We start from the raw sequence: 27570 nt of genomic DNA, 5'->3' as shown, positions 1-27570 counted from the left end.
ACACACACACACACACACACACACACAAACACACACACACACACAAACACACACAAACACACACAAACACACACATACACACACACACACACACACGAAAAATTGGAGCTCATCCCCACGTTTCCCCGTCGTTCAGTACTTACTTACAGACTTCCGGTGAATATCCATGCTAAATCGGTAATCACTTAATGCAAAATTACCCGATGGGATTCATTTGATCCGCGGCAGTAAAGGAACCAGGAAAAAAATACAGTAAAAATGAAAGGTCAACATGTTAATGTGGGCGCACACAAACACACACACACACACACACACACACACACACACACACACACACACACACACACACACACACACACACACACACTTTTAACACATTTTTCACTATACTGCAGCTCCCACAAAAATGAGCTACAACAAATTTCCAGCAACAGAAGCATTCAAATATAGAGAGAAAGAAGAAGCAAAGAGGAAGCAAAGCACTTAAAAGTTGATTCACGGCGGAAAACACTCATCCCGCACTCGACGCCCAGCTAATGGCCGCCCATGACAGCCAGAGAGAGAGAGAGAGAGAGAGAGAGAGAGAGAGAGAGAGAGAGAGAGAGAGAGAGAGAGAGAGAGAGAGAGAGAGAGAAACGTCCATGGTCATATCAGATTTTGAAAAGTTGAAAAATGCAAATGAAATCTACACGCACACACAGAGAAAAAAAAGAATAAATAGATTAACAAGAAAATATAAAATACGCAGGTAACAGAGCTAGCATAAATTAACTGTAAATCACATTACGAAGCAAACCTTTTCCTTGCACTCATTATACGCAAGGAACCATCGCCCTTAAAAAGATTCTGAACAAGTCCTGCAATTTTCAACACCCCAGTCCTTCGTCAGGGAATGAGTTATATTCTTTAAAAATACTGAACTGTAGTTGCGCTTTTTGGTGGAGGCACTGTATTGTATAAAGGAATGGGCATTTATCCCGCCCCAAAGGTAGCCGGCAGAGCTCCAGGCAGGCGCAGGTTAGTTAGCAAAGCCTCCTCACCTCTGCTTTATCCTCGCCCTTGGCCGCAGCACGTTATGGATGAGCTGTTAGCCCGCTCCTGTAATGCGTGGGATTAAAAGCCTTCGAGGAGTGGATAAAAATGCCGCTGAAGGCTATAAAAGGCTTCATTTTTCCTCTCTTCCGCCTTCCTCTCCTCCTCCTCTCCCTTCTCCTTCTACTGCTTCTCATCCTATTCCTCCTCCTCCTCCTCCTCCTCCTCCTCCTCCTCCTCCTCCTCCTCCTCCAGCTCCTCCTCAAGGCTCCAGGGGGATGAAGCGAAGAACCGGGAAATCCACTTGAAAGGCATTCCTCACAAAGGTCCTGATGAGAATAATATGGTGAGGCCCAGAGAGAGAGAGAGAGAGAGAGAGAGAGAGAGAGAGAGAGAGAGAGAGAGAGAGAGAGAGAGCAATAAAAAAGGGCGCCGAGGACAGTTTCCCGGCGTGGACCAGGGCGTTACGGGATGTAGGCCAATGAGCGGCGTGGTTTTCAACTCAACTTGTAGGCGCGTGACGGAGAGGCTGGGAGCGGCGGGCGGATGATGATTGTGGCCTGCGCATGGATAAGTCACGCACCAACCTACTTCAACGCCTCCGCCGCCACCACCAGCACCACCACCACTACCACCACCGCCTCCAGTCATGCACTCCCGCCACTACCGCAATCTCCGCCGCCACGACATATTCTTGGGTTCTGTGTATAATTTTTTTTTTTCTGTAGAGTTGGACTGCTTAGCTTACAGTACGTTCACTACAGCGGAGGTCGAGATGTGTAACGCTTGTAATAGTTTATACGCGAGCTTCTTCATGTCCGTATTGTAATGTAACATACTGTAAGGTGGCGTATTTCGTTAAACCACTCGAGGAATAGGAAAGGAATTGTAAAGAAAAGTGAGGGAGGTTCTCGCCGCTCTGCCTTCTCATATTCCTTTCTTCCTAACATGCTGCTTTACTTGTTCCCTCTCCACCGCCAAGCGTCTGTCTCCTTCTCCCTCTCTCCCACACTTCCTTCCTTTCAACACAATGCTGCGCCGCCGCCACCCCCGCCATGCTACATCACCATAACTATCGCCCCCACAATCATCTACCAACCTCCTCCTCCTCCTCCTCCTCCTCCTGTTCTTCTCCTTCTCCTCCTCCTCCTCCTCCTCCTCCTCCTCCTGTTCTTCCTGCTTCTCCTCCTCTTCCTTTACCGCATAATAAATAGCACCATCTTCCTCCAGCCACACCACCACCACCACCACCACCACCACCACCATGTTGCACCATCACCTCTATTTCAAACGGGTGATGAAGATGACAATAATGGAGGCGGTCGTGTAAGAGTTCCAAGCCAGGCTCCCATCTCCCGTGGCTCTCTCTCTCTCTCTCTCTCTCTCTCTCTCTCTCTCTCTCTCTCTCTCTCTCTCTCTCTCTCTCTCTCTCTGCAAGCGTACAGTATATACCTATTGTTTCGCACTGTCACTCTCTGTTGATCTATCTGTCAATCTGTCTGTCCTTCCGCTCTTCCGTCTGTCTGTCTGCGTGTCGCCTGCGTGCCTGCCTGGGTGCCTGTCTGCCTGCCTGTCTGCGTGCCTGTCTGCGTGCCTCCGTGCCTAGTAAGGGCCTCCCCCATTCCCCTCCCACGTCACTGCCTCCTTTCCCGTTGAAGAGCTCACAGCGAGAAGGTACGTGAGGTGGAGTCAGTTTTTCAGTAGGATTTTTTTCTTCAAGGGAAAATGTGATAGTGAAGATAATGGTTTACAGGAAAGCGAAGGAGAGCGAGAGCGAGAGAGAGAGAGAGAGAGAGAGAGAGAGAGAGAGAGAGAGAGAGAGAGAGAGAGAGAGAGAGAGAGAGAGAGAGAGAGAGAGAGAGAGAGGAAGGAAAAAAATAACGAAATGCATGGAACCCGGTGGGAAGGAGGCCAAGAGGGTGAGGGGAAGGTGAGGTAACTACAAGAGGAGGTTAAAAAATTGTTGATAATACGACTTGTAGATGAGGGGTTTATAATGAGAGAGGGGAAGAAGAGAAAAGTGCAGCTTGGGAGAAAAGAAGTGAACCTGGTGTGTATGCATGTGTGTGTGTGTGTGTGTGTGTGTGTGTGTGTGTGTGTGTGTGTGTGTGTGTGTGTGTGTGTGTGTGTGTGTGTGTGTGTGTGTGTGTGTGTGTGTGACTCAATTACAATTACGTTACTTATTGACGTGGTCCAGGTAAAAGAGTAACAACATCCCTGTCTAAAACTAACAAGAACTTCATCATGATTACGATATACGAGTATACTGTACGTAACATGTTTGATAGACATTATGGATGTGTATGACACTACAATTGAAATCAAATGTCAGGGCTCTCTCTCTCTCTCTCTCTCTCTCTCTCTCTCTCTCTCTCTCTCTCTCTCTCTCTCTCTCTCTCTCTCTCTCTCTCTCTCTCTCTCTCTCTCTCTCACTGAAGTATCTGTTTGTGATGGGCACACAATTTCTTATTAATTAATTTTAAAAAATCATATAGAACTCACGCCCATCACACACACACACACACACACACACACACACACACACACAGTTCTTCACAAAACCATTAAAATGAAAAGTCACGATTTTCACCGTTACTTTTCCGAAGTTCGCGAAAGGAAGCCAAGGCAGGGAACAACGGGAGAGGGAACGGTCAGCATCAAGACATTCGAGGCGGAGGTTGAAAGGAGTTGTGCAGCGATGGAACCCGAGGCATTTGTATGCGAGACGACCACGATATACTCGACCTGCCCTCCATTTCCTTTGTTCTCTTTGTTCTTACTCTATCTTAGTTCTCTGACTTGATGAATTCTCCCTCCCTCTTTCTCTCTTCTCACTTCCTCTCCCGACCTCTTCTGTGTTCCTCTCCTCCGATTCTTTCAAACTCTCCCTTCCTTCCACTTTCTCTCCAGAAGATATTATGGAAGAGGTATGGTGAGCACCTCCTTTCGTGTCTCTCCCTCGCGGCCAACTGAAACACCCAAAAGCCTCCAGAGGGATGCGGATAACACCGTATCTTCCTGGAGGCGCTGGAGCGGCGTGGGGTGGCGGCGGAGGGAGGCGAGACATGGCACCCCGGGGACACTGATCACAACACTCATCTCGTGAAGGTTAAAAAAAAAAAGAAAAGTAATCTTGTACACATTATACAAGGGTGACAGTCCCTTAATGGGTGTTTTAGGTGTGTGTGTGTGTGTGTGTGTGTGTGTGTGTGTGTGTGTGTGTGTGTGTGTGTGTGTGTGTGTGTGTGTGTGTGTGTGTGTGTGTGTGTTTTGCCATTTCTTTTTGATATCATACTGAGAGATCTGAGCCAATCTTTCAATCCGCTTACTTAAAAAAAAAAAAACAAGACTCTTACATCTGTCTTTACCTCCATATTCATTTCTGCCATGGACAAATCGCTTCCATTAGTAAGTAATAAAAGGTTTCAAAAGTCAATAGTAGGTGCAGTTTTAAGTCCATATTCTCGTACATATTCCCATCCTGATATATCTAACATTATTCGTCAGCTAAGTCGTGATCTCTTACTCTCTGGCATTACACAAACATTTTTATCACTTTCCTTTCAACTTTATTAAAACATTCAGACTTTACTACCACATCGCCTCTCCTGTTCCATTCTTACTCTTATTTCATCGAGTTTTCCAAGTGGATTAGATTTCTCAGATTAGACATGATCACTGAAGTAGATACACCGTACAAACGTACCTAACTTAAGGATATATTGAAACACTACCATTATATTAAGCAAGTAAACAAATTTCTAACTTTTTATGTAAGAGGTGTCTTGGCCAAGGGAAACAAGAAGGCAGAAAAAAATATTGAAGATGCCAGTCCATAAAGAGTTGAGCCAAGATGTTTATCCAAATTCAGAGGAAAATTGTCTCACTTTATCATCTAAATTACCCTCAAGAGAAGACTTTAGTGTTAGCGGTCACAGCTGTTACAAGTCCTCTGTTTCTAAGGCCTTTAAATTTTGGATTGGAGCAGCTGGCATGTGTGTGTGTGTGTGTGTGTGTGTGTGTGTGTGTGTGTGTGTGTGTGTGTGTGTGTGTGTGTGTGTGTGTGTGTGTGTGTGTGTGTGTGTGTGTGTGTGTGTGTGTGTGTGGCAAACGCAGTAGCAGCAGCAGGCGAGAGAAGCGGACCGTCTATTGACACTATGCCTGCAATGTTGCACTCAGAAATGTTGACGGTCTGGTGTTTCTGCTACTCGTGTATATATGTCTGTTGCACCATCTCTCTCTCTCTCTCTCTCTCTCTCTCTCTCTCTCTCTCTCTCTCTCTCTCTCTCTCTCTCTCTCTCTCTCTCTCTCTCTCTCTCTCTCTCTCTCTCACTGAACTACAGGTCCACAAAAGAGCTTCGATTCAATGAACATCCGGCTTGTAAATATGTATTATAATGACTATCCTGATTATCAGTATGTGTAAGCCACCTAACAAAATACCATCAACATATCAAATCTCTCTCTCTCTCTCTCTCTCTCTCTCTCTCTCTCTCTCTCTCTCTCTCTCTCTCTCTCTCTCAGGCGTCATCGGTCTGGCCGCCTAATTCCTCTCACTCACTCATTCACTCACTCACTCACGCTCCATGCTACGTCTCACATCCATAAGGAGCAGCTCACCAAGTTGACTAATTATCGAAGTTATTAACCATAGTTACCAGTGACTTCAGCTTCTGATGACACTGAGAGGTAGGGGGAGTAGGGCGACAGGGCTTCCTCCCCTGCCTGTCTCCCCTCTCACAGATCTCCTCATTCCCTTTCCCTTCCCTCAATTTATGCCATACCAGCTTGTTGTCATGGTGCCTCGAGTCAATCAATTATTCCTTTACTCATATGTTCGTTTTTGTTGTTGTTGTTGTTGTTGTTGTTGTTGTTGTTGTTGTTGTTGTTGTTGTTGTTGTGGTTATTGTGCTTTCTCTTCTTTTCTATCCCGTAATCATTTGTTCTTCCTCTGTTTTCATTGTCTTCCTTCTACACTTTCCTTTCACATTATCCTTCCTGCATTCGTTTTCATTCATCTCTCTCTCTCTCTCTCTCTCTCTCTCTCTCTCTCTCTCTCTCTCTCTCTCTCTCTCTGAATCTCTTATTTTTCTCGTATTTCTTTTGTTGCGTCCTATATTTTGTTTTTCTTTTCACCTGATCCATTCGTTTTATTTCTTTCACCGTATTTTACACTTTCCTCCACATTTCTCTCTCTCTCTCTCTCTCTCTCTCTCTCTCTCTCTCTCTCTCTCTCTCTCTCTCTCTCTCTCTCTCTCTCTCTCTCTCTGCCATCGGATACAGTGGTCATGTTTTTACCTTGAACATCGCAAATCCACCAAGTAAAAAATAAGAAGCAAAATTAAATAAGTGCCCCCAAAAGATGTTTTCCCGATACTTATCTTGACGGGAAATGAAAGTAACACAATCGTTCACTCTTTCCAAGGGGGAGAGAGAGAGAGAGAGAGAGAGAGAGAGAGAGAGAGAGAGAGAGAGAGAGAGAGAGAGAGAGAGAGAGAATAAAAAAGTCATGAATACAAGGGGAAATTATAAAACAATACGATATAGACCAAAAACAACGTGAGAGGAATGGAAGAATAGCGACCGAGGATTTCTTGATCTTTTGGTGGTGGTGGTGGTGGTGGTGGTGTTGAGATCAAGGTACGGAGAGTACGGAAAGGAGGAGGAGGGGGGAAAACACAGGAAAACACAAAGAAAGCGGAAATATTTAGACTTATTTAACCTTTTGACTGCGATACGCAACATCTCACAGAGCTAGAAGCAACGAAATCTTCATGAACATCGAAAAGAAAGAGAAAAAAAAAAATAAAAGTAATAGATTTACAAACTTTAGCCAATATAGTACATGAATGTGAATCAAGAAAAACCTCAGAATGGCTAGTAATTAAAACAAAAAAAACATACCAGATCGCAGGGACAGTGTTCAGGTACATAACTTGATCTAACCTGAAGTGAAAGAAGAAGGATAACAAAGCTCACGCCTCCTCCCCACCCAACGCTTCCTGAAGTCAGAACTAGTATGAGAGTTAGTCAACATTCTACAACGGAAAAAAAAAAGTCATAACGTTCTTTTCTAGTAACAAAATAAGAACCATTTGTACTACGACTACTTCCCTGGCAGAACCAAGCGTGTCAATAGAGCAAGAGGAGGAGGAGGAGGAGGAGGAGGAGGAGGAGGAGGAGGAGAAGGAGGAGAAGGAGGAGGAGGAGGAGGAGGAGGAGGAGGAGGAGGAGGAGGAAAAGGAAGAGCAAGGAAACTAATCAAATTGTGAAAAATGCAAAAGAAGAAAATAACGAAGAAAATTGAAAAAGAGAAAGATGAAGATGTAAAAAAAAGAGGAAAAGGAGTAGGAGAAGGAGGAGGACGAGGAGGAGGAGGAGGAGGAGGAGGAGGAGAAAGGCGCCAATAAATACGAGGACGGCACCGAGAAGGAAGAAGGTGACAATGGGATGGAAGGAGGTGTGACAATAAGGGACAGGCAGGCGAGAGAAGCATGCAGGGCCACTCAGCAGGCGAGACAAGGCGGCAGTAACACGTGGCCGCAATGGATTCACAGTGCGAGAAGGGAGGCATGAATCGTCAAGGGAAGAACGAACGTAGGGAGGGCAAGGAGAGGAGAGGAGAATGAGAGAGACAGAGAGAGGAAAAAAAGAAAAAAGAAACAGAACAAGGGGTGTAGAAGACAGAAAGGGACTGTGGTAGAGTGTGTGGTGGAGAGAGAGAGAGAGAGAGAGAGAGAGAGAGAGAGAGAGAGAGAGAGAGAGAGAGAGAGAGAGAGAGAGAGAGAGAGAGAGAGAGAGAGAGAGAGAGACGAGAGAATGGAAACTAGAGAGAAAGGGAGAACCAGAGGGGAAACAAGAAAGAATTTGAGAGGGAAAGTAAAAAGAAATAAAAAGATATCAGGAAAACACGGAATAAAAGGGATTGACAAAAAAGAACGTAAAAAAAGTTAGTGTTGACGAGAAAGAGTGTATATACAAATAACAGAGAAGTATTTGCTAAAAAGAAATATAACATTGAACTTCGCTTGGAAATATGAACAGTGCTGGCGGCTGGAATATACTGAAATACGAGGAGGCACAGGAGGAAGAGCAGGAGGAGAAGGAGGAGGAGGAGGAGGAGGATGACGAGGATGAGGAGGGAAGAACACCATTTGGCAAAGAAAATCACGAGATCTGAGAGAGAGAGGGAAATGAATACACTGTAAAAAGTGAATGAAGAGAAGACAAGGAAATGATGAAACCAAGACACATATTCCCTTGTACGAGACAGAGAGAGAGAGAGAGAGAGAGAGAGAGAGAGAGAGAGAGAGAGAGAGAGAGAGAGAGAGAGAGAGAGAGAGAGAGAGAGAGGAAGGTTTCTGCGTGCAAGCGTTGGGCGGAGGGAGGGTTGCCGGCACCAAAGGGGATTAAACTATATATTTTTCCCCTCCCCTTGGCTGAGAGAAAGGCACACTTGTCACTGCTGGAGAGAGAGAGAGAGAGAGAGAGAGAGAGAGAGAGAGAGAGAGAGAGAGAGAGAGAGAGAGAGAGAGAGAGAGAGAGAGAGAGAGAGAGAGAGAGAGAGAGAGAGAGAGAGTTATTAGTAGCTAGCAAAGAGCATCACACATACAGAAAAAAAAAAAAAAACAATATACTCCCTATCGGCCTGCAGGTGTTCTGGCGTGACTCTCCCTGTCCCATGAAGTCTCCTCCCCAGCACCCTGAGAGACAGACAACTTTACGTGGCCGAGTCAAGAGCGAGTAAGGAAGAGGGAGAAAAGCTCTAATCCTTGGCGACAGGGGCAGGCGGAGCGCAGCCAGCAGGACTCAAGGCCGGACACGGATTATGCAGTTAACAGTTAGGAGGCTAGACAGGCAGACGTAAGCAAGGGATCAGAGGAGGTGCCTGCCATGTATGCTCCTCTTTTCGTTTTCCTTCTCGCTCCCTCACCCGCTGTTAAAAATGAACTGAGGAGTGAATACCCAAACTTTAGTGATTCCTGCAAAACATCATCGTCTGTCCCTGATGCGCTAGCTAGAGAGTGTGTAGATAAATCCATGTGTTTAATTATGAGGGCAATACAGGATATAATGAGTTCAAGCTTGAAGAAGATACATTTAAAACGAAGGCAAGAAAAATAATTATCGAATATGATAGATAAACGGAATAGAGTTCAGATTTCTCACGAAAACTGGGCATTTTTTCAAGTTACATACGGCTGAGTGGATAGAAGACACACCTACAGTCCTTCCTATTTGTCTTATCTCTGACGGCGAGTACTTCTGAGGGCGGTGTGGGGCTCCGCAAAGGTATCACTCAAAACAATCTTACCGGAGGCACCACATGCGGGGACGGATCATGTGTGTCCTAAAATATAAGGGAATCTGAGCCTCTAGGTGGCAGAGAATAACAATTAAATCACTTTCTGGGACTCTAAGTAGACCTAAAAAAGCTACCAGGCCGTTTGTGCAGCCGATAGATCCTCACGTGGTAAAGCAAATTTATGGAAAATGCAGTTCCCTTACGTTCTTGTGTTCTTTTCATGTCATTTGCGTCACTTAAGAAAAATAAGCTTTGATTACTATCTAGCAACAATTTTGTGATGAGCGTACGAGCATCCTATATGCATTTAATCATTTTAATGGCCTGGCCCGGCACTGGTACTGACGGCCTCGCAGCGTCATTCATCTATTGATTTTGAGAAGGAACGTGTCCAAATTCTGCACCAGAAACGTGAATGGTTATCACTATTGTAATGTTTTAGCTTATCACACGTAGGAGACTTGAACACAGTGTTGTCATTATTGTTATTATTATTACTACTATTATCCTTATTAATATTATCATTACTATTATTGCTACTGATACTATTATTATCATACATTGGTTTATCTCTACCCCTTCATAATGAGACTGTTTCCTACCCCGTACCTATTGAAATCCTGAGACCATAGCAGATGCAGGGTACTTCCTCATTGTGCCCCGCTAATGCACCTTGCCGTGGATCCATGTGACCAGCTGTGCTATGCCTAAGCTCCTGGGATGCAGTAAGTGGTTCACGAGACAATCCTTTTCCAATAGGGGTCAACGTAAGAGTGTGAATGATGTGTGTATGAATGTGTCGTGCTTTGTTTGGGCCACCTTGTGTGAGATGACCTGTTTATTGACAATGGATTATTATATTTTATCATCATTATTATCACACAGACAAAAATACACCAAATACATGTTCAATCGCGGCTTGATGTGTATCTGCCATTTCTCAAGCCGTCCATCACCTGAAGTCCCGCCACCACCTGTCCATAAATAGCCCCGCGCGACTCAACGAGACGAACCGAGACGAGACAATGGAAGGTAACGTCTCAAAGGAGCAGAGTCAAGTGTCGGCGACGGTAAAACAGACAAGGATGAACACAAGTGGCACCCAGAAAAAAAGGTAAAAAGAATAAATAAAATGAAAAATAAAAAATCAACAGCGCTAGAAACAAAGGAGCAAGGCAGCGAGGCAGAGAACAAACACAGAAGGCAAAATATCACACTGACTAAATAACACGTTTGAAATATTGTGTTAAAAAATCCTTCGGCAACCACCACTGCCTTTCAAAAACGGAGAGCAGTAGCAGGAGGAGGAGGAGGAGGAGGAGGAGGAGGATAAACGAAAGAAGAAAACGGGAGGAGAAAAGACTTAGCGATGGGATCCGAAAGACTGTGTGTGTGTGTGTGTGTGTGTGTGTGTGTGTGTGTGTGTGTGTGTGTGTGTGTGTGTGTGTGTGTGTGTGTGTGTGTGTGTGTGTGTGTGTGTGTGTGTGTGTGTGTGTATGAACCTATCTGTTGGCGAGAGAGCAAATACACACATTTCTTCTAGTTATCCTCCTTCATTACAAAAGGAACGCAAAAAAGTCGAAGAAAATGGAGAAAGCAAATGCACCCTTGATAAAGTGATGCTGTGTGGCTTGGGAAAGAAGGGCGGCTGTGTTTATGAAGGTCTAGGCGTTTGGGTGGGCGGATGTGGACGTATAAAGAGAGTACCTCCACAACCACACCGTCCCCACCCACACCTGTATTCTGAACTGCTCTCTCAGCACGACTACTTTCAAAGGTAATAGATGATTAACTCAGTTCCCAGGAGTGTTTTCCCTGTTAGTAAGGAAGAGGTCTTATTAATTACACTAGAACAACAAAATACCATTAAGAGCCTGTGTAACTTCAACTAGAGCGCAGAATATGTGCCCCTGCCTCATCCAGTCTCACCCAGCACAGCCACACATCCACCCAGAACCGTCTCTTGTCTCCTCTTCCTCATTCCCCCGCACGCCCATCGCCTCATTCTGCTGGCCATATTCCATCTCAGTCACTCCCTCCTCATTCCTCAAATTCTTCCTATTCACGATGCATAAAAACCCGCTTAAGTAAATTCCTATTCCTCACTTTTATTCTGCTTTGATTTAATAGCTCAATACCCGGCAGCTCTCTCTCTCTCTCTCTCTCTCTCTCTCTCTCTCTCTCTCTCTCTCTCTCTCTCTCTCTCTCTCTCTCTCTCTCTCTCTCTCTCTCTCTCTTGTTCATGGAAACAGGTCTTTAATACATAGCATAAGAAGTGTCCTCCTCCCCCACCACCCTTACCTCCTCCTCCTCCTCCTCCTCCTCCTCCTTGTATTTCACCTTCTTCCTTCCGCCCTCTTTCCGTCTTCCGTTTCCTCCTTCCTTCCTTCACCTTTTGTTTTGCTCTTCTTCCCTTCCTTCCCCTCGCTCCCTATCTCGTCTTCCTCTGTCTTCATCTTCCTTCTCCTGCTAACCAATATCATGCCTTTTTCAGAGAGAGAGAGAGAGAGAGAGAGAGAGAGAGAGAGAGAGAGAGAGAGAGAGAGAGAGAGAGAGAGAGAGAGAGAGAGAGAGAGAGAGAGAGAGAGAGAGAGAGAGAGAGAGAGAGAGAGAGAGAGAGAGTTAATGGCAGGTAATACACCTATATCTCTCTCTTCTAAGAATGATTCAACTTTTGCTGCTCCTCGTCATAAAACAGCACCACTTTAATCATATTCTTATTTGCTGGAGCTTCAATTCTACAACACCAACTTTTATCGACATTCTTTCTTGCCAGCGGATTACTCTCTCTCTCTCTCTCTCTCTCTCTCTCTCTCTCTCTCTCTCTCTCTCTCTCTCTTTCTAGGTGTTGACACGGGAGGGAAGCAGTGCGGGTGGACCTGAATATGTAGTGAAGGTGTATCCAGCTCCTCAGGGAAGGCTGGGAGAGCGAGGGATGCTGTCGTGTAAGTGAGACGTGGAGGCGGGATGAATTTGAGACGGAAAGTGAGAGATAGTGAAGGCAATTTGAAGTTAAAATGCAATTGAGAGGGAAGGAAGTCGATATTTTATCTGGTACATCACGGTTCCTTGAATTTTATGGACGGCTATGGTGAATTTAGACGAGATCACTGCCGCCGAGGCTTGCTGCAGGGAGAACGGAGGCGCGGGAGGTGAGGGGGAGGGGGCTGATGCGTGTGCGGTGAAATGAAAACACTTTTGAGATCACTGCACGCACGTTAAAGGTAAAAAAAAAAAAAAGATGTGGTGAAGGAAATAAAGATAAATTGAACAGCATAAGAAGCAATGGATAGATGAAAAGAATCGTGCAAAGTTATGACTCATGACGCAGAAAAGAAAACATGAAAAAACACAAGCTCAGACACAAAACAAGCCTCAGGTGAATCAAAACATCGTGCAGGCTTGTAACTCTTGCAAGAAATGAGGAGTGGCGCGACTCAAAAACAAATGCAAATTAAACGATACAAGAAGCACTTTACGAATGAAAATAACGTGCAGGGTATACGTAACTCATGAAAGAAAACGAGGGATTATATAAAACCAGACAAACTACGATGTATAAAGAGAGAAAACAAATGTAGTCGATGCTCAGTTTGTCTTTCCTTAGATCAAAACAAGACAAAACATATGAAGTGAAAACATTACCAAAAATCAAATCGATCTTTCAATCTAGTATTAGTAGAAGTAGAAGTAGCAGTAGTAATAAGAGTCTCATTGTTGATAGAAATAATAGGTTAAGCAATGGTAATATAGAGATAACAATAGCATCAACACTAGCAGCAAAAGTAACTGTTGATAGTGGTAGTAGAAGTATTATTATTATTATTATTATTATCATTATTATTATTAGTAGTAGTAGTAGTAGTAGTAGTAGTAGTAGTAGTAGTAGTAGTAGTAGTAGTAATAGTAGCTATTGCTAGCAATGCTGGTATAGTAGTGACGGTGGTTATGGTGGTGGTGGTGCATTAGCAAAGGCAAAACAATAAGGATGTAATAATAAGAGAAAGTTATTGGTGGTGTCATCAACACGTCTCGCTCTAAATATAAAATGCTGAAACTAAGATAAAGACGAAATAAGCATTCTAGGAAAAAAAAAAAAAGTGATTAAAAACAACAGCATATGTACTTTGAAGTTGAACAACATTTGTCTCATAGAATTACACACAATACTAAGCTTTTAATTCTAAACACACAAAGAAGACTTGTTATTAGTTTCCAAGGACGATTACTGAGATCCTGCCAGCCGGGCGTTACTTGCATACAAGCGTCCTTTCCTTTACACACAAGCCTTTCCGCCGGAATGAAAGTAAATGGATAAAACTACCATGTTTCAGATTGCCAAGAAAAGATTAAAAAAGAAACAGAGAAAGAAAACAAAGAAAATTAAGTCAAAGCCAGGTTTATGCTACACGCGAGGGACTTAACCTCAATCTGCTATGAGGCCATTCTTCTCCCCGCCCCGCAGCTCATCATGCACGCTACAGAATATGCGAGTATTACATTCTAAACACGCGCAAAATATATAAATAAATAAATAAATAAAATAAAAATAAAAATAACTACGTACATTTCTTGTGCTATATTTGCTACATGTACTCCATCGAAACTATAACAGAGAAGGCAACAGACCACGATGGTGTTTGGGGCAAGAACTGGAGGAGGGAGGGGCACTGCTCAAATCTCTCTCTCTCTCTCTCTCTCTCTCTCTCTCTCTCTCTCTCTCTCTCTCTCTCTCTCTCTCTCTCTCTCTCTCTCGGAGGCTCCGTGTAGCTGAGGGCGTCAAGTCAATGAATATGAAAACTCGTCGTCAACATATATTAATATACATGAGGCTGTTTAAGAACATGGGGACGTAGTACGCCTCGGACGGCTTCTTATTGTTGCCTGTGTGTCATTCTGTAAGGGCATAAGAAAACAAGGGAAGCTGCAAGAAGCCATCAGGTCTACACGTGGCAGTCCCTTTATAGAACATTATCTATTTCCAACTATCATCCGCATCCATAAATTTGTCTAACCTTCTTTTAAAGCTCCTTAAAGATTCAGCTCTATCAACCGAGTCCATTCCGTTCATCTAGCATTTTATTTGAAAACCAATCATTTTTCTATTTCCTTTTTAAAAGAAAGTTTATTCAACTCAAATCCATTATTTCTTGTCGTATCCTGATTACTGATCCTGAGAATTTGGCTTACGTCACCCTTGTTACGACCCCTATACGACTTTAAAGCCCTCTATCAGCTCCCCTCTTAACCTAAGCCTCTCTAATTTCAAAGCTTCAGTCTCGTTTCGTAAGGAATGCTCATCACCTGTGTCCTTCTAGCCATTCTCCTTTGTGCAGATTCTAATAGATCTATGTTCTTCCTGTAATATGGGGACCAGAACTGCACAACATAATTTAGATGAGGTGTGACCAGCGCCGAATAAAACTTTAATATTATTTCGTAATCTCTACTTTTAACACTCGTAAAAATTAGCCCTAATAATCTATTTGCTTTATTTCTGGCCTCTGCCCATTACTTTCTTTTTAAATATTATACACGTAACAAAATTTTCAAGATATACGTATAAAGATGGTGAAATGGTTCAGTTCATACCCATGATTATCCGGCAGATATTTGGAACTCGAACTTTTGTCTAGGTGACGAGCACAGTCAACAACAGTCCATCTATAACACTGAACTTTTTTTTTTTTTTCATGTAAAAAAAAAAAAAAAAAAAAAAAACTTTGTGCATACTAACTGAGGTGATGGGAGTCAAGCTCAGTCCACCAGAATGGCAACCACTAACCCATGAAGCAGCTAATGTAATGAGTGCAGGGAACACGAGTTTTCCTTCCATCTTTTAACACGGTGAAACCCTTCGTACGCCACTGTCTTGGTATCAAGGTATACATAACTGTCTCTGCCAACACATTACTCATACCAAGATGCATATGTAACATGCATGTCCAGGATAATGGCACCATTCCAAGGCTCCTCGTTTGCATCTATAACTGCTGACGTTCGCCCTATAGTGTAAGCCTTATTACGAGAAAGATACTTGATTTGAAATGCCACTTTTGTGAGTGTCCAGGGCCAAGGTGAGGGAGACCGTGGCTGAGCAGAGCTAAGCCTGTGCCTTCGCGCAGCCAATGTCGCCTTTTAACGAAGTACTGTTACGTACTTGATATTTACTCCTGCTTTTACGGAAATTGAACTGCCTGAGGAAGATTTAATAATAGCTTATTGTTTCTCACACACACACACACACACACACACACACACACACACACACACACACACATGCAATAGCTACACGTGAGGTTCCAAGTTCTTTTGCATATGTGAACTCGGTATGCCGGCAGGTGCAGATTGACTGTGCTGGAACTTGAGGATTCAACAGTGGAGGACTAGACTGTGGAAGCGACGAGTGCGGGAAGGGGAGGAGTATTAGCTGCTTTGGAGGGAGATCTGAGAGAACCCTTGTTGGTGGAAAGGAGCAAGACTATGGATTCCAGGAACAGGAAATATAAAAATGGTCCTTTGGTTGAAGAGATTATAAAGGGAGTAAGGTTATGACGGGATGAGGAGGCTGAGGAGAGCAGAGAACGATGGGAGCCAGACCGAGGGGAAAGTAAAAGGAGAGGCAGGAAGAACAAGAGGTAGTAAGTCGTGGAAAGAAAGAAGAAGAAAAAAAAACACTTCGATGCTGGCGTGTAGCAGCAGACTTGTGATGACTTCATTGTTTGTTTGATTATATACAAGTTATCTGTTAATATCATGAGCTTTTACTTTACTGATAAAAGGTTTCTGTAGAACTTCAGCCAGTTCTTTTAAGGGAGTCAAGGTGCGCATACATCAGCTGCTCTGGTTCAAGAAATGACGTAACAAAGCATGATACTTTATAAATCCATTAGCGAGTCTTTCATAATACTGTTTTTCCTCCAGATGGTTTACTTTTTTTTTTAGAGTTTCCATTATCTTTACTATAAACATTATACTATACTTTACTATAAAACTTTGAACAGGTTAATTATCACTGACATGACACACAATAATGGCATATATACTTGTTTAGACAGACATCATTATCGTTAAACCTTTCAGTGCAGTACGCAATAATCAACAGCACTAAAAGCAATATGTGCAATTTCTACAAGCATCTACAAGAAACAAACGAAAAAAAGAAAAAAATAGATTTTGCAATTTCTAGCGAGGACAATGTTTAGAGATGGCTGGAGGACAAGAAAAGGTGTCTCACAGTGATAAGTGATTAAGGAAAGACGCGCCAAATGTAATTTTTGGATTGGCGTTGGGCTCCTGCAGCGTCTTCTGATGTGAAAGCTGGTGGAAAAGATTTGCTTAAAATATTGGAAAAGAAAATTAACGAACCAACGGACGCTGTTAATACTTTCTTCTTTCCTGTACGGACTGTGATTCTTTGTTACGTTATTGATTCTACCTACATGAACTTCAAGATGTCTGAGGAAAAAAAAGGGGGACAGGGAGAGGGAGAAGGAATAGGATTAGGATTAGGATTAGGAAGAGGAGGAGGAGGAGGAGGAGGAGGAGGAACATACACAGATACTTCGCAGGAAAGACTGATGGTAGAAGACTTTGATGTAAGTACAGGGACGATATGATAAATGTGCGATGTGGTCCGTGTGCCTGCAGGGAGAAGGACGCAACAATAAACATTCTCGCTCCATCACTTCTCCCTGGGACTAACAAGCAGGAAGGAAATGATGACAAAAAATAAATAAATAAATAGAATGAATAAATAAATGAATAAAATAAATAAGTAAATAAATAAATAAATAAATAAACTTGCGAAAGAATGAGAGGTAAATATTACATCATAATCAAGTAAGAGCAAAATACGTAACTACAATTATTATTATATTATTATTATTAAGTGGCATCGAACCTTCAGGGATGAAAAAATGTTAAATACAAATTATAAACAATATCTGATGGGAAGCTTCCGGGACGAGAGAGAGAGAGAGAGAGAGAGAGAGAGAGATGAGAGAGAGAGAGAGAGAGAGAGAGAGAGAGAGAGAGAAGGAGAGAGAGGAGACGAGAGAGAGAGAGAGAGAATCGTTAAAATGTTCAAGCGTTTTAGAAGCGTTTGTTCAAATGGATCTTGAAAGTGCCCCACAAAAATATCTGCAGTTTCCCATCTCATTAGTGGTGCAGGGCGTCGAGGCGCGCCACTCAGTACTAACCAAGATCCTTTCAGAATAGTGAAGCTGAATTTATTTCCTCTGAGTAATTACTGCAACTCACTGTGTAGTGTTCCATAGCGAATAGTTGAAGAGGAGGAGAGACAGATAGTGGTGGTGGTGGTGGTGGTGGAGGTGGTGGAACATCGCAACTTGGGCACATTAAGCAACAGGAAGCCCGCTAACCTGAACCCAAATAGAGTATTCTGAACTTTTCCCGTGGGGGAGGGAGGGAGGGAGGGAGGGGCTGCTCCTCCCCAGACCCCCTCAGGCCATAGTTGGAATGTGTGGACTTGGCCTCAGAACGAGCGTCACTTTAGACCAAAAGATTTTTATTTGTTTTATCTTTTACTTTGCTCTCTACAAATTACTTCCATTACCTAGTTATTTCCTGTGTAACGTTTGTTTCACCTTAATAATGTTCGTTCACATTACATACTGGATTTGTTTATTTATTTAATTTATTCCTTCATGTTGTCCATTCATTAATAAATTCATCTAAACATTTCTCTATTTTTATGGACGTAGAGTCAGTTATAGGCAAGGTGAGGTGGTGGTGGTGGTGGTGATGGTGGGTGGTGACGGAAGGTGTTGGTGATGAGGGAAGGTAGGTGGTAGTGCTGGTGAGGGAAAGTGGTGGTGGTGGTGGTGAGGGAAGGTGGTGGTGGTGCTGGTGGTGGTGAAGGGAAGGGTGGATCAGTGGGTGGCTGGTGGTTGGGGTGGTGATGGTGGTTGAGAAGAGGGTGGATCAGTGGGTGGTTGGTGGTGGAGGATGCGGTGATGACATATGATGATATCGGAGTGTCATCGGGATTATCTATAGTTACCGTATGCTGAGCTGATCTAGAGGCCGCGTCCCGACGATCACATTCCTGCGACTGTCCACGTAGTCGCAGGCGGCAGCCCTTACGGATGTGATCAAGGGAATAATATAAAAGTTTCCAAACATTTCCTGGTGGTTAATACTTTGATATTATAGTTTTCATATGGATTAGGATAAGGCTAATTGATAAGGTTGATATCTCAAATGTGAAAATCTGGAGGAAGTGGTAAGAGCGTGCGCAAATCACCCGTCCGTTCCGCCAACTGGGTATGGCAGAGGAGCGGGCAGCTACGGCAGCTCACGGTGATTTTCGTGTTTCTAGGGTTGCTTTGGGTGCACTATTCGCTTAAATGATTAAGAGTGAAGCGCTCAAGAAAACTATACAGTATTATGAAACATTAAACAGATGGTATGACATGATTATATAAGGCATAGACGGCAACTCTTTCCGGTCCAGCAGCGTCACCAGGCTGGCTGACGATACGTAAAGATCGCTCGCCATACTGCAACAACAAGTCCATACATACACTCGTTACATGCTCAACACACCTGCTCGGCCTTTGATGAGTGCGCTTCGGGTTGGTCCTCAGCAGTCCCGTTTTATCATGGACACAAAATAAGTGTCCAAGAAAGCACCAAGTTACACACACGCACGGAGCACGGCACACCCCAAAACACTGGCTCTGGTTGGCTGCTATGCCGTGAGTCCCATCGCTTCGGTTCCCTGTTCGGTGCTTCAGCGATATAAAACACAAGTTACGTGCGTTTTCATATGTCACTAGCTAAAATTCCGTTTATATCTTTCGAGTCACCAAGTCTGTTTTGACAAAGACATTGTACGAGCATGTCATGTCTACACGCAGTCCTCTGTTCTGCAGCTTCAGTGTACGTAACTGACTGATGAGTTTGAGGTTTAGTAGATCATAACAGCGGAATATATTTTATAACAAGGTCCATGGTACTCTTTCGTGTAGTTCATTGTCATTCCTGTAATTAGGATCAGATCTAGACTAGATATTTTAGCCCGAAGAGGAAAAAGTTATAACGAACGAGAGATATAGTCACTTGCTACTGAGACGGATTAGATCACACAGGCCTCTAGGTCAGATGATCATCAAGCCAGATCTTCCTGAGTGCAAATAGGCGTCAGGACGGTTAGTACTCGAGACACTTCGGTACCCAAACCACTTAGTCCCCCAAAACTCAGACATCTGGACTACAGGTTTCGGTGAAGGGCAGCAGTGTGGGATCCACACACACCAATATAATGTTCACTCAAACCATCCATCTACTTATTCAACCACATCCACCCATCCACTCAACCACACAACCACATGCTGGCTTCACGAAGCCTGTAGTTCAGATATCTGAGTCTAGAGGCATTTTTCAGGACCAAGTGATTTGGGTCCCAAGTGTCTCGAGTACAAAACATCCTGAGGCCTATTTGCACTCAGGCCGATCTGTCTTGAGAATCATCTGATCTGATGCCTATGACTTGAGTACCATATGCCTCAGTACTATGTGACTGTAAAACCATAATGAGCTGCATAGAAGGAAGAGGTGGCGGTGATGGAAGAAAGATAAGAAGAAAGGTAGGGGATAAGCGAGAGGAAAAGGGAGGGGAAAATGTTGTGTTAAGGATGTGGTAAGAAATACAATAAGCTGGGTGATGAGTGACGTCGGGGAGCAGCACGCCTTCTGACAGGTGCGGGAAAGGGACGGGACCATTTGGAGACCAGACTGACAGGGCGAGGATCACGACTCCCGGGGGATCGCGCCCTAAATACTCTTATGGACGTAATGGTGTGTTTGGAGGCTTGGGAGGAAAACCTGTTGGATTTACGACTCTAACCATTAGGGTAAAAATAACATAGGTGGATAAAATGATTTAAAAGTATATTTTAATAAGTAGTTGCTATTCAGTAATAAGGAATCAAAACAAATATACGTTGTTGTCATGGTGTTATTTGTATGAGGCTCTATAATAGTGGTGTCTTGTGGGTAGGCAAGGGAGATAAAATAGCATAAATAAAACATGGTCTTTTATTAATGGGAAGAGCAAAGTGAGCAAGACAGGTGAGGGATATGGTAGGTCGTATTAAACAATGAACAAACAAAGATATGGTGTAGAGTTTCAAAGTTACGGAGCATCACCGACCTGTAAATGACAAAGTGAACCAATAATGAGCTCTCCATGAGGGCAATGCGGTAATAGCCGAGCATGGAAACACGAGAAGTGGTTGAATTTCTAGCCCCCAAAAATTATCTCTGCATTCTGTTTTTTTTTTGTCGCTGTTCTGAAAAACCTCCAAAAACCGAAAAAAAAAAATACAATCGTTACTGCCAAACTACAAAGTCTGAGTATTAAAAAAAAAAAAACCCTTAACAAAGAACGAAAAATAGTACATTTTTTGAAAGGCAAACCTTTGTGAGATTAAATTCCATAAAAATACAACGCCGTAACAAACTTTACCAGAGCGAGGAATTTCTTTTCGTGCAGAATATACTCGTACCCAGTCATCAGGATACAGCGCGACCATGTTAGTCTGTCTTTATTCCTGTCTATCTGTCCAGCTGTCTTTATCTATCTGTGCGCCTGTCCGCCTGTCTGCCTGTCTGTCTCTTTTATCTGTTTATTTTATCTTTGACTTTCTTGATTATTTCTTTATCTACCTGTGTCCGTGTCTATTTTGTCTTATTTATCTGTCAGTGGATCTTTGTCAGTCTCCCTCTCCCTCTCCTTCCCTCTCTCTCTCTCTCTCTCTTTCACCTTGATGACTCTAAGGGGCTTTGAGGGTCGGCAATAGGATGTGTGAAGACCTTAATACCATTACGTCACTGCCATCATTACTTGGGACCGCCCCACCCTCACGTCCTCACTAATTTGATCAGGAACCCCAGTCTCTTTTTTTTCTCTCTCTTCCCCTCCTTGTGTTTGGTCGCTAAATACAAAATTCATGTTCAGAATGTTCTCACTTCTTTTTTTTTTCCTTCTTTTTCTCTTTTTCTTCATCCACATCATCGTTGTGTTCGCCTCTCTTCCTTTTCCCATTGTCTTTCCCCCTTTTTCATTTCCCTCTGCTTGTATCTTTCTCTTCTTTTTTATCTTCCCCTCCTCTCTCTCTCTCTCTCTCTCTCTCTCTCTCTCTCTCTCTCTCTCTCTCTCTCTCTCTCTCTCTCTCTCTCTCTCTCTCCTCCTCTCTCTCTCTCTCTCCTCTCTCTCTCATAAATATTCTTTCTGACGGTAATGGTAAAGATGTTTTTTTTTTTTTTGTCTAGGTGTATGTGTGTGCGTGTGTGTGTGTGTGTGTGTGTGTGTAGGTAAGTAGGTATGCGGGTGGGTGAAAAGGTTAACGAATACGTGTTTGTGTAACTGAAGTAGCAAGTGAGTGACTAACTGAATGAGTGGTTGCAACGTGAGCACATTTTAACACTCTCTCATGATTCCTTCGCAATATTCTTTCTATGACTATCCTCACTGCACGCGCTCCTAATTATGTGAAAAATAAATGAACCACACGCTCCCACCCCGAACAACACACACACACACACACACACACACACACACACATCCCTCTTTCATCTCTCCTCGTCTCGATCACTCCCCTCGGCTCCTTCCTCCTTCAGTCCAACCCTAAAGAGGAGATCAGAGGCTCCAGGAGGCAGGAACCCTGACAACAGAAGCCGTACGTCGCACCCTCATTGGTGCTGTCAAGGGCCACCGCCACCCAGGTCTGAGGGGCGTCACGGAGAAACGGAGGGTAGGAACACCTTGGGGGAGAAGGACGAGAACGAGGAGGAAGAAAACGGAAAAAAAGTAGAGAATTTAAGACTATAAAAGTACTAGGTTACAGAAAAGCCTATTACCTTAAGGAGATATTACCTACTTATTATTATTATTATTCATTTCACACACTCCTATCGGTCTGCAAGTGGCGCGTGACGAGGGAAGCGACACACGAGAGCAGAGTAAGAGTGTTTAAAAGAGAGGAATGTGTTGTGAATATTATTTTTGGAAACAGAACTATAAAAAAGAATCTCATTCATTTCAGAATAAAAAAAAAAGAATGTATACAATATTTACGGGTCTTAACACAACAGACACGTGGTATATCAATAGACAAGAATGTTACACAGTGGAAGGGAAGCAGGGAACGAAAAAAATAAAAGAAAAGCTAAGTTCATCCTGTCACATGAATTAAGCTCTCTCTCTCTCTCTCTCTCTCTCTCTCTCTCTCTCTCTCTCTCTCTCTCTCTCTCTCTCTCTCTCTCTCTCTCTCTCTCTCTCTCTCTCTCTCTCTCTCATATTGTTTCGTGACGATTATGTAACGGTGTTTAAGTGTGTGTGTGTGTGTGTGTGTGTGTGTGTGTGTGTGTGTGTGTGTGTGTGTGTGTGTGTGTGTGTGTGTGTGTGTGTAGAAAGGCATGCAAAGAGAAAAAAAAAAGGAAAATAAAATAAAAAATATATCATAGTGGACATGATCAATAATTACACACACATTACAAGTTAAGTCATGTTGAAATATTAACTACAGAGGAACAGAAAGCGAAACAGAGAAAGAAGACTAATCGAAAAGCAAAGACGCTTTTATTTATATGTTTATTTATCTATTTATCTATCTATTTATTTTTTACGATGATGCTCCAAACAGAAATTTCTAGAGTATTTGTTTTGATGTACACTGGATATACTTATTAATGGGACATACACACACACACACACACACACACGGAAAATGATACTTAGGGCGGCTGGAAGTTAAGCTTGGAATCAATGTTTAATTAATTTTGGGCAACAAGGTCGGTTGGCCATTAATTTGCTGGTCGCTAATGTAGGTCGCCGAGTGGGAAATGTATGTATGTGTTTTCTCTCTCTCTCTCTCTCTCTCTCTCTCTCTCTCTCTCTCTCTCTCTCTCTCTCTCTCTCTCTCCGTCGAAAAAGAAAAGGCTGTGAAATAAGAAAACGAAGAAAGGAACTAATTACTCTAGTCACTGTGTCTCCGCATTGCACTTATGTCCTACTGAGAGAGAGAGAGAGAGAGAGAGAGAGAGAGAGAGAGAGAGAGAGAGAGAGAGAGAGAGAGAGAGAGAGAGCACAGAAAGGTCACCGCTCGCCAGTGTGAGTGACGGAAGTGAAGAAAAAGACTTGACACGGAATATAAAGGGCACTGCCAATAAGCATTCCTGACAACCCCTCTCTCTCTCTCTCTCTCTCTCTCTCTCTCTCTCTCTCTCTCTCTCTCTCTCTCTCTCGTCTCATCTCTACTAAGGTGTCATGTTGTAAATGTGGATCAGGGACTTTAATTAATGTGATGATGCCTGACACCACAGTGGCGATATAGCTCGAGGCGAGAAGACGATTGAGGATTTGTGGATGATTTAGTGACAGAAGTGGATGTTGTTGTAGTGCTTGGAGCGATTGGTGAAGAAACACTTGTGGCTGGAGTAGTACAAGTAGAAGTATTAAGAGTGGTGTTAGTAGTGGTGGTGGTGGTGGTAGAAGTATTAGTTGTAGTGGTACAGGCAGAAGGACTTGTAGTAGTAGAAGCAGCACCAGCACCAATACTTGTACTACGTAAAAGTAGCCGTAATATGTTTAAATGAGTGATAACTATAAGATTAGAAATATACATATAAACAAATAAATAAATAAACAGACTGGAAACAAACACACGAGAAAAAAAATCTACAAGAAAATAAAAATCATATATTATTAAACTACAAAAAAACAATGTAGCCTTCACGAAATAAACAATAAAAAGTTGGGTACAGACTGGAAACCAACGGTAAAGGTGAACGAAAGGTGAACCATTGGTGTGTGTTACTGGTCATCCACTCCCTCACCACAGACCTCGTATGTCGACCAGACCATTGGAAATATACAGCACCTGCCTTACGAATACCATGGAAAGGCGTTTAGTTACGGCCATCACACGTGCTCGGTGGGTGCATACTTGAGTGGACGCTGGTCAAACTGCCTCTCTTGCCAAGCACAGGGGAAGGAAGTACATGTATGACCTGGCTTACGATAACAAACATTCCGCGCAGTCGTGACAGTGGTGGTGTTGTGGATGGCGAAAGGCAAACGCTACAGACACAATGCCTATTACGCTGACATTTGGAGACAGGAATTATCTGAGTAGTAAATGTGCTGGTGGTGAGGGAGAAGACACATAACCACACCCGTTGCCTGGCGCCGCCCCTCCACCCCATCTCCCCCACTCCCCGTCACACTGCTCGCTACACTTTATATCCACGTGTCCATGTTCCCCGCCAGCTGGTTGGCGCCACATGAACTGCTGTTACCATTACATGCCTTTCAGAAAACAGACCAAGTAAATTAAAAACATAATGCTGTTATATTAAATTTATCCTGCTCTGTACATGCTCTCTCTCTCTCTCTCTCTCTCTCTCTCTCTCTCTCTCTCTCTCTCTCTCTCTCTCTCTCTCTCTCTCTCTCTCTCTCTCTCTCTCGGCAGCCTTTGTATATCACCTTCACACTGGCCTCCCTGGGGGCGCGGTGACCCCAGTGATCCGTGGCAACCGCTGGCCAGTCTGACCCGCCACCCACACAGACCAAGGGCCCTTTTCTATTTATTTATTTATTTATTTTATTTTATTTTATTTTATTTTATTTTTACGGTTCGCATGTTACACTCGCAGTTTGGGCTGTTGCCTGGTGACTAAATCGGAAACAGTGGTGAAAATATTACTTCTGGAAGACTCACGGAATTTCGTCGTATTGAACAGGTCTTGACTACAGCAAAAAGAAAAAAAAAGTGGGAAGAAACCAGAGCAAATTCTTGACCAAAAAAATCTCACAATGGCGGTTGGAAGACATGAGTGAAAGTCGATAATAAACAAAAGAAGAAAGGCCCAGATTGATCCTAAGGGGAGCAGAAAAATAGATGAGAAAGAGAACGAGGAGAACGAGGAGCAGGAAGAGGAGGGGGAAGAGAAGGATGAGGAGAAGGGTGAGGAGGATGGTAAGAGGTGAAGAGGATGACTAGTGGTTGAAGCAACTGCAGTGTGTAGCAGTACTGGTGGCGCGTTGGTGTGGTGGTGGTGGTGGTGGTGGTGGTGATGATGGTGGTGGTGGTGGTGGTGGTGATGGTAATGCTCACGAATGAACAAAATCAAAGACGAACTAATGGATTTAAAGTATTTATGTAAAACCTGTTTTATGTAAATGTGGTATAATCTAATAATCAATGAGAAGACACGAAAGGTACACACACACACACACACACACACACACACACACACACACACACACACACACACACACACACACACACACACACAGTTCCAAACGTGCAGTTCAATTCTGATGCATCTTGCTGTCTCTCAGCAATGAAAAGAGGAAAAGCACAGGAAAATAAATAAACATGTAGACAAATGGACAGACTGCTAGACAAGCCGCCAGAATAGAAAAATAGAAAGACACACAAACTGACACTCATATGGATTGGGAGGTATAGCAAATTTGTTAGAAGTTTGAGAACTAAAAAAAAAAAAAGTGTCTGCGATATTGTCAGGTTTTTTTTTTTTTTTCAGAAATGTAATACAAATTTTTCCTAATGTTAAGGTTGCATCTAAACAACGAAGGAAATAACCCTTTCAAAAGCGGCCGAAAGCTTGACTGAATGACTGATTGATTCAAGACGACACGACTGAATAAATAAAGTACATCAACTTCATTCTTTTCTAAGTGCCACTTGGTCCTAAATCACAACTGAACTGTCTGAATACGACTTCAAAATCTCGTTTGAGGGAAGACAGAAGAGGCGGCCAGGAGGGAAGCACATGAAGCATTGATGGAGGGGCGTGAATTGAGCAGAGGCATGAGGTTAGGCCAGTCACTCGGGAGGGATTGGTTTATGAGAATCCAATACACGGTGTCACGTTAGGGCCAAGAGGGAGACCTGTCACTCCCCGCCACGTGAACCAACAAAGGAACACGTAACTCTATATTTTCACGGATCGTATACCAGATTCTCCGGGTGCTGTTTATATTCATAATTCAGGTGTGTCCTTCAGTGACCAGATTTTTGGCATTCCTTTCCTCGATATTCCCATGCTTAGTATGCATTTTCTGACACTTGCACGCACACACGAACGCACACACACATACACACACACACACACACACACACACACACACACACACACACACACACACACACACGCACACACACACACACACACACACACATACACACACACACACACACACACACACACACACACACGCACACCCAATTTTTTTTTTTTTTTCAGCCTTAACACAAATATCGGTGTTCGGTTGGCTTGCGTCATCGGACTCCCACACACCAAGACAACCATGTTAGGCGATGGCTGTCGCTGCTGTGAGGCACGTGACTCCTGAGCAGAAAGTTGAGAGTCCTCGCCCACTCCGGCTTGACATGAAAAAAAAAAAAAAGATAAAAAAAAGATATAAAAAAAAAAAAAAGTCACGGAACCTGAAACACAATTTGTAAAGGTGTAGCACAGAGGACGAGCACATGCAAGGACATCTTTGGTACCCTTAGGATGAAGCAACATAATAACAGATTTGACACTGGCTGACGTGGACGGTCTCTGCTCGCCCCCTATAACCTACACTTCGACAAGTTTTTCAACAAATGTTACCTATATATTGCCTACACGTACCCGAGACGTTGCTGGCGGTGGGATTAACTATGTTTCGAATATTCTGAGGCACACGTGTGGCTGCACCTTCATATTTCATCCGCCTAATGGCACCACACAGTACTTTATGACCCAATCATGTAATAAAAGATCGAGGCCACTGTGAAAAGACTCATGACACTGAAAGTAGAGCCCAAACCCCCTATAAAGTACACTGATCGATATATGTAACTCTCGAGGGGCTCTACTTGTCAGTACTACATCCAGCCAGGCGAGCATTACACCGGCCATCGGTCAGCGGGTGCGGGGCGCGCGTCACACGGCTGGTCTCTGTGGTGCGCGGAACAATAGCTTTTCATCAACCTTGATTCAATTGGCGGGGAAATGTGTCTGAAATAAAATCAAATTGGTTCGTGTTAACAGAGAATATTGGCATCTGGGGCTTTGTGAAATTAATGCCGAGTGAACTTTTGAAATATTCCGACCCAGGCGAGTGAGTGTTATAGTGGTGTGACGCCAGCCAGTTTATGAGGGCAGCTTTTTGCTTGTTGTACTAATGC

General features: G+C 43.4%; 1 long non-coding RNA gene across 1 annotated transcript in view; it reads right to left on the bottom strand.

Moving 5' to 3' along the window:
* Window positions 1-19130, bottom strand: part of LOC135108463 (uncharacterized) — a 125785-nt gene extending 106655 nt beyond the window's left edge. The window contains exon 1 of the long non-coding RNA XR_010272284.1: window positions 18908-19130. This is a non-coding gene — a long non-coding RNA (uncharacterized LOC135108463). The remainder of the gene's footprint in view (window positions 1-18907) is intronic.
* Window positions 19131-27570: the final 8440 nt, after the last annotated feature.

Source organism: Scylla paramamosain, chromosome 17 (genome assembly GCF_035594125.1).
Source record: "Scylla paramamosain isolate STU-SP2022 chromosome 17, ASM3559412v1, whole genome shotgun sequence".
Classification (NCBI taxonomy): Eukaryota; Metazoa; Arthropoda; class Malacostraca; order Decapoda; family Portunidae; genus Scylla; species Scylla paramamosain.
This window is presented reverse-complemented; position numbering and strand designations above follow the sequence as displayed.